Source organism: Odocoileus virginianus, chromosome 2, assembly GCF_023699985.2.
Source record: "Odocoileus virginianus isolate 20LAN1187 ecotype Illinois chromosome 2, Ovbor_1.2, whole genome shotgun sequence".
NCBI lineage: Eukaryota > Metazoa > Chordata > Mammalia > Artiodactyla > Cervidae > Odocoileus > Odocoileus virginianus.
The window spans coordinates 34,529,126-34,541,356 of NC_069675.1; the positions used below are offsets into that span (position 1 = coordinate 34,529,126).

Genomic DNA, 12,231 nt, shown 5'->3' on the forward strand with positions numbered 1-12,231 from the left:
TTGGAATATAATTGCAAACTTCAGTCAAGCCAGTAGAAAATAGAAGACCAGATAGGAAAATAAAGAACTTGTTACATAGAACTCCTTCAGTTGAGTTCAACATGGCTGCCTCCAAAGCAGCAGCAAGAAATTACCCTGAAAGGGGTCTAGATTAACACCCCTTTCTAAGTCATGAGAAGGCTTTTCTCATACTGGATGCATGGCCAGCCTCCACTCTGGAAAGGTAATGTAAATGCCAAGTTAAGCTTTTGTAACTGTCAAAGAGCCAAGCGTGAGCAGCACACAGCAGATGGCAGCTCTCGCCTATACTGACGCAAGTGTGGTCCTGGTGAAGAGGTGCCCCTGGGAAGTGCATGGTGACAAACTGTGTCTGCAGGATCCCCAGTCTGCCTTACTCCCACCTCCTCACAACTACCTCCAGCCTTCAATCCCCAAAATATGAGACAAACCAACTGGTCATAATTCTAATTTATTGCTACTGGGGAGGAAACATGCTAGAACAAGAGAACACTAACATAAGATGAGGCTGAAATTAAAAGTCAGTGTGTAGACACTATACTTACTGAAGGAGTCTTTGGGACTAGAAAAGAAAACAACGGTCTCAAAGGCCCTTGCTGAATCACCTAACTTCAGAGAAAACAAAACCCAACTTTAGGTCCTGCCCTGATGCTCCAGGCCGGTTGGATCCACCTGGGACTTATCACTTCCTGCCCAGAAACCTCCTACCCCCTACATCTGCCAGGGACTTATCATCCCCTGCCCAAAACCTCCCACCCCCTCTTCAACTACAAATGCCATCTCAACTAAAGAATACCCAAAATGTGCCTCCTGACTAATGTTTCCCTTATCGCTTCCACAAACCTCCCTTTAAACATGACGCCTCCCGGATCCGTCTTGTCCTCAGCCTGGTTGTTAGGCTGACTGTCACCCCTCCTTGCCTGAATAAAGGTAACCTGCCTCTGTTGAGGTTGTCTCTCCTTTTTTGCCTCAGCCCGAACTATACCTTACACTTACCTGCTACCGATGATGAAACCTGTGTTTCCTTTCTACTGGGTACAGGTCTGATACTAGCTGAATTCTTTTATCAGACATTATCTCTGACTCGCTAATGTTGAGGATTTAGAGATTTGCTTTGCTTTTCATTTTAAACACAAAGAGCATCTGTTGGCTGAAATAATTGCCTATTACTGACACCCCATTTTCCCTTCTATTATCAGCCCAAAAAGTTTTGTGTGGCTGCCACGGGCAGAAAGCCTCTGCTGTTCACTCTGCAGCCATCAGAAGGTTTTGGAACTGAGCTCAGAGGGAGCCTGGGGAACGAGGTAAGCCTGCTGGTCTCCATGTAGGAGTGCACTGGAGGAGGAAGTGCCCCTGAAGACAGGAACTGCAACGTGAGTTCTCACGTTTCCCCACTTACCAGGTGGGGTTCCTGGTTCCTGCTGTGCTTGGGATCACAGTGGGAATAAAGTTGGGAGAACTGTGCTCTGAAGTACTTCCCAACGGCCCCTTCCCTGTGGCTTCTGATGGCAAAAATGACAGGAAAAATAAACTGTGGGCACACATGTGTAAGCAATGTGTATTTCTTTCTGGTTAATTAAAATCTTAATTTTGATTGGAGTGGAACTATGTCCCCATCCCATGGAATGAATTTTGATTGTGTAAATCAGTCATGGCCACCCACTGTCCACTTTCCCAGACATTCTTACGCTGAGGGGAATCTCCGTCGTGGTAATGACTTGTCTAAGGCAGAGGTCTTTCGGGAAAGTTTCACTTTTCTAGTAAGTGAGAAAAATGTGTTTGGCACTATCCTTTTCTCCCCCTTTTCTTCCTGCCTTGAACACAGATATGGCATCATAAGCTTAGACATTTTGATACCATGAAAAAACAAAGAGGCTGAGAGAATCATCAACATGCCAGCTCTAACACTGAGTCACTGAGCTAACAATGCCGGCTTGTTACATGGGGGAAATGTGCCAATAGTCTGGATTTCCGTTGTTCACAGAAATAATTTCTGAGTTAAAAATATCTGCTCATCTTCTATGGCTTTGAGAATGGAGCAGTTTCTCTTGAGGAATACCAGTCCTTAAATTGTCTTCCTGTTTATTTGGGATTTTTCTTATAATCCATTATTTTTTCGGTTTTATAATACATCAGGTCCACAAGAACTTGTCCTCATGAAGGACCAACCCATAAAGAAATGACAATGGTGTTTTACCCTCACAACTCAAGACAAGAGAAATTACATTGGTCCACCTGCCTGGGTCCCCGCTGGTCACACACAGAAAAATGGTTTTCACAACTGGTTAACATCATAGTGTGGCGGGAGGCTCAGGTACAGAAGGAAAAGTTACTCGCCATAAAAACAGACTCAGAGAGGTGCCAATAAGGAGGTGGTGGATCTTAAAATCACAGCGTCACAACAGCAAAGTTTGTGCAAGAGTAGTCTCTCATGGAGGGAAGAAAAATTTGCCAAACTAAATGAAAGGCTGATATCTTTCAACAATTGATGAAATTGAGGAAAGACAGGCAGCTCTCCAGGGCCCAATGATCATTCACAGGCAAATGAGCTGCTCATCTGGTTACAGGCAGTCTTGCCTTGATCATACACAACTATCAAGTGGCCACCCCGATTCCATAATCTGTCTGAGAGAGACACCAGAAGAGTTAGATACTGTGTGCTCTAAAACACATTGCCAGAGCATAGTAAGTGCTCAATAAATATTTGATCAATGTATACCACATTTTCTGACTTAAAAAAAAGAGAATGCCCCTGCAAAGTGATGCTGGCCACATCCAAGCTTATATAGAAGAAACAAATGAGCAGGTAGAGATGACAATTCACATAAACCATGGTGACATATCCTGGTTTCTGAACAAACTCCCAATGGAGGGCTAACAGAAAGTCCACTTACTTTGTAAATCCAAGTGTCCTGGGCTGAAAGACTTACATCCCAGCAGAGAGAACTTTCCTCTGAGAGTACCAAACGACTTCCAGTAATCTAGAGACTCCTTGTAAGATCTAAGTGAACAAAATCATTCATATTAAAATAGAACACTTCTTTTAAAAAATTAAAAAGAGAGAGGGAGATTGTGAATTCCCCAAACTGATGGTTGAGTTTGATGGGTGAGATAGTAGGTCATATTCCGCCACTGGGAAGCTGACAACAAAAGAGCTAAGACCTGTTGAATGCTTACAATGTTTGGAATAGGTTAGTTCATTCAATCTTCAAAATGACCTTAGGCAGTTAATAAGCATTATTGTTGCTCATTGTATAGTTAGGAAACCAAGACTTAGCAAGATTAATTTAGTTTCTTAAAAATCACACAGCTGTAAAGGGTTGGGGTTCAGATTCAGCCCAGACAGTCTAATTCCAGAGTCCATACTAATACTCCCTTAAAATTATCCTTATTTTCCTATAAAATGATAGCCCCTTCATGCAGTCTAAGGTATAGTTGGACTCCCAGGCCAGAGAGTGCCACTGGGCTTGGTCTGTGCTCAAGACAGAAAAGCAACCTCACTAAAAGACCAAGAAACAGTCTAAAGAGAGGGTTTCTTAGGGCCCCGCAGCTCTTTCTCCCTCTCTGTAACCTTCCTCTCTCCACAATGTACACTCCATAGCATCTAATAATGCTGTTTAAGGAAGCACATTTATCTTACCAAGTGTTTCCGTTGGTCTTTTTAGACTCTATGGTATTTTTATTTTTTATTTTTTTTTTTTAGACTCTATGGTATTTTTAATTCATTAGGAACTCTTTTGTCTATGAGAGACCCACTTCCAAGTTCTGTCACCAACTTACTATACAACCGTACAGCAAGTCAATCATAGTTGAAATTATCTTGTTTCCCAGTTTGCTTGCTTATTTTTGTCTCTTCTCTCTAGAATGTTATATTCTATGAGAACAAGGATCATTTCAATCTTGGCCTAATGTGGTACCTGACACACAAACGTCGCTTAATTTATATTTGGTAAATGATGAATGAAGAAGAAAGCCACAGATAACAAAGCAGTTATATATTATGTCTGCCAGTTCAGGGTTGCACAGATAATTGAATTCTTTTTCTTCTTCATTATTGTTATTACCAAAGAAACAGCTGTAGATTATTAAGTTGCCTATTAATTGCCAACACTATTGGGCATTTTAAATACATTATCCCATTTAATCTTCACAAGTAACATTACTCTTCCTGCTTTACAGATGAGGAAACAGGGGCTTAGAGAAATTAAGTTGTTTGCCAAAGGTTTCCAATCACCCTTGAGACAAGGCTTAGCTCTCTTAACATAGTTTACAACCTCATCTTTTTTTTTTTTAGCTCAAACTTCAAACTGATGCTACATTCTCTGTCAGTTAGAATTGTAGCATATGATAGCTTACCATATTTATTTTTCTATCTAAGAAGTCCAGGTAGGAAATGAAGGGCTATCACAATAACTCTATGATATCAGCTCCTTCTGTTTTTCTTTTTCATGCTATTACAATTTGCTGTGTTGTTACTTCAGGACCACAAATGGTAGATGTTCTTGCAAGCATTCTATCATCATTCAGAGGAAGAAGGGGGAGGAAGGGCAAAAGTACATGGCAAGCAAGTTTTCCTCCTTAATCCTAAAAACAAAAACTTCCCAGATTTCCTCCAGCAAACTGTGCTAATATCTCATTTCCCAGAACTTTTATCACCTAGTCATCATTAGCTGCAAGAGAGGCCTCTATGAGAGAAGATGGAAAAGAAAACAGAAGATAGAAATGGCTCTCGGGTCAGCTAATCAGCAATGTCTGCCATCCAACCATCCAGACCTACTTCAGATGCACATGTCAGTACTCACTCTTGTTTCCAGATCCTTGCACCTGTTCTTCCTGCTCTGCTCTTCAGCTCAGTGCAAATGTTTCCTTTTTTTTTGAAATCCTTCCTGACTTGGAACTTCCAGCCACCAAGAGTGGGTAAATGCTTCCTATCAGCATCTTGGACTGACCTGCCTTTTTTCTCGTCTGTATTCTCTTCTAGACCAAACCCTGTGAGAGTGCCACGTCTTCTTCCTTGCTGTATCCCTGGCATCCATCACAATGTCTGACTCAATAAACCTTTACTGAATGAGTAAAGTGACGAAGCAAGGCGTAAAATTCTGGTCCTTTCAGTTCCAAAGTCCATGCTCTGTGCACTAGATAACATTGACTCCTAGGACTAAACAACCTTTCAAAAATCTATTAAAGAGACTTCCCTGGTGGTCCAGTGGCTGGGAATTCGCCTTGCAATTCAGATGATTCTGGTTCGATTTCTGGTCAAGAAACTAAGACTTCACGTGCCACAGAGCAAGTAAGCCTGCGTGCCACAACTACTGAGCCCATGCACCACAAGGAAAGATCCTACATGATGCAATCCAGATCCTGCACGCCTAAGCTAAGACTGGACACAGCCAAATACATAAATAAATCCATTGAAAGTTCTCCAACCTTCCCCTTCAGAGACACTATGGAGTTTTACTCTCAACATCATCATTATCATATTTCCCACATGTTGTCTAATAGAAGACCCAGAAACATTTAAAGTCACCAAGAGTTGAGCAGAAGGAAACCAGAACCTTAAAAATAGCCCAGTGAGGTGTCTAGTGCCCAGTACCAAAGAAAATTGAAAGCTGAATATAAATAATGAAAACCAGTTCAGAATTCAAGTAGGATACTCTGGTCTACTCAATTGTAGCTTTAGCACTAACTGGCATTTGCTTTTCATATTTCCATCTGTGTTTAGTAATTATGGACCATAACTCATGTTCTGTGATTTAAACAAAAAAAATTGAATTCCAAATGCATTGTGATGACTCAGAGGTAACTGTTCATTTAGATGAAGTGATACACCCAACAAACAGAGCTTTCAAGGCAGACAAGGCCCCTCAGAGGCGGCTAAGAAAATTTTATGCTTATCCTATGGAGCGTCGTTAGAAAGAAAGGAAACTTCTTGCCATCTGCTGGCAAGACACTGTTCCTCTATCTATTCCTCTGAACCTTAATGAGGGGCAAACCAGCGATACCACTGCTGCAGCCACCACAGGTACAGAAATCATTATCTTTACCTGGAAGCACAGTCTGTTTCCTTTATCTTTTTAATTTTGACATGATAGGTCGCTTCCTCTTTCTATTTTAATACTTCCCCTCACTCAACACATATATATCATACATATTAACACATAAACCTCATACATGTTAACTCAACACATATACCTCATACATGTTAAATGGGTCATCCATTTTTCTGTCTCAGCATATTACTAATGAAAAGAAGTCTAAATAACTCTGGCAATCTAAAATATATTCACAAATGTTTTGACATGCCTCCTTTAAAAAAATATAGCTTATTTCCCTTCCCTTTGAATGTGGGCTATACTTAGTGACCCACTTCTGACAAATAGAATACAAAGGAAATGACAGTAGAAGAATAGAAGCCCAGATCATAAAAGGCACTATCTTCTCCTCCTCCTCCTCTGTCATCTTTCTTTCTTTCTTACTTCCTTTCTCTTTACCTTCTTTTCTTCCTTCCTTTCATCCTTCTGTCTGTCTCTCTTTTTCTTTTATCACTCACTCTGGGAGAAGGTCCATGAGACACTCAAGAAACCTTATAGAGAGACCCATGCAAACGAGGAACTGAGGTCATATATGTGAGCTCAGAAGCAGATCTTCCAACCTCAGCCAAGTCTCAAATGACTGAAACCTTGTGAGGGACCGTGAGCCAGGATCATCCAAGCTGCTTACAAATTTCTGATCACCAAAACTGAGAAATTAAAAATGCTTGCTTTTTAAGCCATTAATTTGTTACATAGGAATAGATGACTGAAACAGCTACAATTTAAAAAATATTTTGTACAATTAATATATACAAATAGCCCTTCCTCCCAATATGATTTTCATTTTTGCATATTATCTTCTGTTTGCATATTATCTCCTGTTGACTAAAAAATATTCACAGTCTGAAAATAGAGTTATTTTATTTGGTGGGAAATTTTTAGGACTTCAAGCCTGAGATACAGCATCTCAGGTAGCCCTGAGAGACTGCTCTGAGGAGGTGGGAGGGGGAATAAGGATATATAGAAGCTTATAACAAAGGAAGGCAGGCAGTCTGAACATCAAAGATTACTATTAATTAAGGAAAACCAGATATCTCAAGTAAAGGAATTTAGCACTCTTCCAGTCCATGGGGTCTCAAAGAGTCAGACACTACTGAGTGACAAACACTTCCACTTCATGTATGGGAAGACGCAGGAGTCTGGGGTTATTAAAGTCATCCCTTTCATATGATCTCCGCTACCTGGGGCCAGCAACCTGTTTTTTCGATTCCTCACATCCCCCTGATCTACTCAGCAACCACCTAGGAGGAGGGTAGGCACATCTGCTGGATCACAGGCTTTCTTTTCCCTTTCGGTAGCCCTCATTCACAGTTGGAGGCCCAAAAAAGCTGATGGCTGTTACATCCTTGTTTATTGATATGGCAGTAGATATTCCATTTCATGGGCTTCCCAGGTGGCACTAGTGGTAAAGAACCCACCTGCCAATGCATGAGATGTAAGAGATGAGGGCTTGATTCCTGGGTCAAGAAGATCCCCTGGAGAAGGGAATGATAACACACTCCAATATTCTTGCTTGGAGAATCCCATGGACAGAGGAGCCTGACAGGCTACAATCTATAGGGTCGCAAAGAGTCAGACACAACTGAAGCAACTTAGCACAGCACAGCTTTCCATCTCACACTTCCATATGGAAATGCTTTATATAGTTATCATAATGAGGAGAAGGGGATGACAGAGGATGAGATGGTTGGATGGCATCACTGACTCAATGGACATGGGATTGGGTAGACTCCAGGAGTTGGTGATGGACAGGGAGGCCTGGCGTGCTGCCATTTATGGGGTCACAAAGAGTCGGACACGACTGAGCGACTGAACTGAACTGACTGACTTCTGCCATTTTCTCATATTTTGTCAGAAACATTTCCCTAGTTATTATCTTCAAAGTTACCATTTTAAATATTTGATTAATATTTTATCATAATTTATTAAACCATTTCCATGTATTGCACATTTCAGCTGTTTCCAGTTTTTCCTACTAGAGCTTTTATTGCAGTGAATATCTTTGAATACACAGCTTCTTGCTTCTCTTGATTTATTTGGTCAGAATAAACTTTTTATATTTGAATTACAATAAAAAGATTGTGACCAACTTTGTGGTTATCATTACATATTGTCACATGTAATTTTTTTAAAAAGATACATCAATTCCTTAGCAATGAACAGATATATCAGCTATACACAATCAGGATTGTATTATAATCTTTTAAAGTTTTGCTAGGAGGTATAAAATTGTATCTCAAGTTTGCATTCATTTGAATTTCTTTGATTTCTAACGAGGTTATAGGAGTTTTTTGCTTATTTAATTATTACTTGTTTCCCCTCATGTAAATTATCTCCTCCTGTATTTTATGCTTATTCTAGTCTTAATGTATACATACCCTTTCTTATAAATTTGAATATAAAATTACAGATGAGAAATATTCAGTTCAGTTCAGTCGCTCAGTCATGTCCGACACTTTGCAACCCCATGGACCACAGCAGGCCAGGCCTTCCTGTCCATCACCAACTCCCAGAGTTTACTCAAACCCATGTCCATTGAGTTGGTGATGCCATCCAACCATCTCATCCTCTGTCGTCCCCTTCTCCTCCTGACTTCAATCTTTCCCAACATCAGGGTCTTTTCAAATGAGTCAGCTCTTCACATCACGTGGCCAAAGTATTGGAGTTTCAGCTTCAACATCAGTCCTTCCAGTGAACATTTAGGATTGATTTCTTTTAGGATGGACTGGTTAGATCTCCTTGCAGTCCAAGGGACTCTCAAGAGTCTTCTCCAACACCACAGTTCAAAAGCATCAATTCTTCAGCACTCAGCTTTCTTTATAGTCTAATTCTCACATCCATACCTGACTACTGGAAAAACCATAGTCTTGGCTAGATGGACCTTTCTTGGCAAAGTAACATCTCTGCTTTTTAATATGCTGTCTAGGTTGGTCATAACTTTCCTTCCAAGGAGTAAGCGTCTTTTCATTTCATGGCTGCAGTTACCATCAGCAGTGATTTTGGAGCCTCTCCCGCCCAAAAAGAGTCTGCCATTGTTTCCACTGTTTCCCCATCTATTTGCCATGAAGTGATGGGACCAGATGCCATGATCTTTGTTTTCTGAATGTTGAACTTTAAGCCAACTTTTTCACTCTCCTCTTTCACTTTCTTCAAGAGGCTCTTTAGTTCTTCTTTACTTTCTGCCTTAAGGGTGGTGTCATCTGCATAGCTGAGGTTATTTATATTTCTTCAAGCAATCTTGATTCCAGCTGGTGCTTCATCCAGCCCAGCGTTTCTCATGATGTACTCAAAGAAAGGCAATGCCAAAGAATGCTCAAACTACTGCACAATTGCACTCATCTTACACGCTAGTAAAGTAATGCTCAAAATTCTCCAAGCCAGGCTTCAGCAATACATGGACCGTGAACTTCCAGATGTTCAAGCTGGTTTTAGAAAAGGCAGAGGAACCAGAGATCAAATTGCCAATATCCACTGGATCATCGAAAAGCAAGAGAGTTCCAGAGAAACATCTATTTCTGCTTTATTGATTATGCCAAAGCCTTTGACTGTGCAGATCACAATAAACTGTGGAAAATTCTGAAAGAGGTGGGCATACCAGAACACCTGACCTGCCTCTTGAGAAACCTATATGCAGGTCAGGAAGCAACAGTTAGAACTGGACATGCAAAGACAGACTGGTTCCAAATAGGAAAAGGAGTACATCAAGGCTGTATATTGTCACCCTGCTTATTTAACTTATATGCAGAGTACATCATGAGAAACACTGGGCTAGATGAAGCACAAGCTGGAATCAAGATTTCCGGGAGAAATATCAATAACCTCATATATGCAGATGACACCACCCTTATGGTAGAAAGTGAAAAGGAACTAAAAAGCCTCTTTTTTTTTTTTTCCATTTATTTTTATTAGTTGGAGGCTAATTACTTTACATCATTACAGTAGTTTTTGTCATACATTGAAATGAATTAGCCATGGATTTACATGTATTCCCCATCCCGGTCCCCCCTCCCACCTCCCTCTCCAACCGATCCCTCTGGGTCTTCCCAGTGCACCAGGCCAGAGCACTTGTCTCATGCACCCAACCTGGGCTGGTGATCTGTTTCACCCTAGATAATATACATGTTTCAATGCTGTTCTCTTGAAACATCCCACCCTCGCCTTCTCCCAGAGTCCACAAGTATGTTCTATACATCTGAGTCTCTTTTTCTGTTTTGCATATAGGGTTATCGTTACCATCTTTCTAAAGTCCATATATATGTGTTAGTATACTGTAATGGTCTTTATCTTTCTGGCTTAAGTCGCTCTTTATAATGGGCTCCAGTTTCATCCATCTCATTAGAACTGATTCAAATGAATTCTTTTTAATGGCTGAGTAATATTCCATGGTGTATATGTACCACAGCTTCCTCATCCATTCGTCTGCTGATGGGCATCTGGGTTGCTTCCATGTCCTGGCTATTATAAACAGTGCTGCGATGAACATTGGGGTGCACGTGTCTCTTTCAGATCTGGTTTCCTTGGTGTGTACGCCCAGAAGTGGGATTGCTGGGTCATATGGCAGTTCTATTTCCAGCTTTTTAAGAAATCTCCACACTGTTTTCCATAGTGGCTGTACTAATTTGCATTCCCACCAACAGTGTAAGAGGGTTCCCTTTTCTCCACACCCTCTCCAGCATTTATTGCTTGTAGACTTTTGGATAGCAGCCATCCTGACTGGCGTATAATGGTACCTCATTGTGGTTTTGATTTGCATTTCTCTGATAATGAGTGATGTTGAGCATCTTTTCATGTGTTTTTTTGCCATCTGTATGTCTTCCTTGGAGAAATGTCTGTTGAGTTCTTTGGCCCATATTTTGATTGGGTTATTTATTTTTCTGGAGTTGAGCTGGAGGAGTTGCTTGTATATTTTTGAGATTAATCCTTTGTCTGTTGCTTCATTTGCTATTATTTTCTCCCAATCTGAGGGCTGTCTTTTCACCTTGCTTATAGTTTCCTTTGTTGTGCAAAAGCTTTTAAGTTTCCTTAGGTCCCATTTGTTTATTTTTGCTTTTATTTCTAAAATTCTGGGATGTAGGTCATAGAGGATCCTGCTGCGGTTTATGTCGGAGAGTGTTTTGCCTATGTTCTCCTCTAGGAGTTTGATAGTTTCTGGTCTTATATTGAGATCTTTAATCCATTTTGAGTTTATTCTTGTGTATGGTGTTAGAAAGTGTTCTAGTTTCATTCTTTTACAGGTGGTTGACCAGTTTTCCCAGCACCACTTGTTAAAGAGGTTATCTTTTTTCCATTGTATATCCTTGCCTCCTTTGTCGAAGATAAGGTGACCATAGGTTCGTGGATTTATCTCTGGGCTTTCTATTCTGTTCCATTGATCTATATTTCTGTCTTTGTGCCAGTACCATACTGTCTTGATGACTGTGGCTTTGTAGTAGAGTCTGAAGTCAGGCAGATTGATTCCTCCAGTTCCATTCTTCTTTCTCAGGATTACTTTGGCTATTCGAGGTTTTTTGTATTTCCATACAAATTGTGAAATTATTTGTTCTAGTTCTGTGAAAAATACCGTTGGTACTTTGATAGGGATTGCATTGAATCTATAGATTGCTTTGGGTAGTATAGACATTTTGACAATATTGATTCTTCCAATCCATGAACACGGTATATTTCTCCATCTGTTTGTGTCCTCTTTGATTTCTTTCATCAGTGTTTTGTAGTTTTCTATGTATAGGTCTTTTGTTTCTTTAGGTAGATATACTCCTAAGTATTTTATTCTTTTTGTTGCAATGGTGAATGGTATTGTTTCCTTAATTTCTCTTTCTGTTTTCTCATTGTTAGTGTATAGGAATGCAAGAGATTTCTGTGTGTTAATTTTATATCCTGCAACTTTACTGTATTCGTTGATTAGCTCTAGTAATTTTCTGGTAGAGTCTTTAGGGTTTTCTTTGTAGAGGATCATGTCATCTGCAAACAGAGAGAGTTTCACTTCTTCTTTTCCTATCTGGATTCCTTTTACTTCTTTTTCTGCCCTGATTGCTGTGGCCAACACTTCCAAAACTATGTTGAATAGGAGTGGTGAGAGTGGGCACCCTTGTCTTGTTCCTGATTTCAGGGGAAATGCTTTCAA

General features: G+C 40.3%; 1 protein-coding gene across 1 annotated transcript in view; it reads right to left on the minus strand.

Annotated features, from left to right (window-relative positions):
• The window catches only part of ASB3 (ankyrin repeat and SOCS box containing 3), a 234,162-nt gene that overhangs the window by 10,997 nt on the left and 210,934 nt on the right, over window positions 1-12,231 (minus strand). The window contains exon 14 of the transcript XR_011491912.1: window positions 2,913-3,019. The gene's annotated coding sequence lies outside the window, so the exon portion shown is untranslated. The remainder of the gene's footprint in view (window positions 1-2,912; window positions 3,020-12,231) is intronic.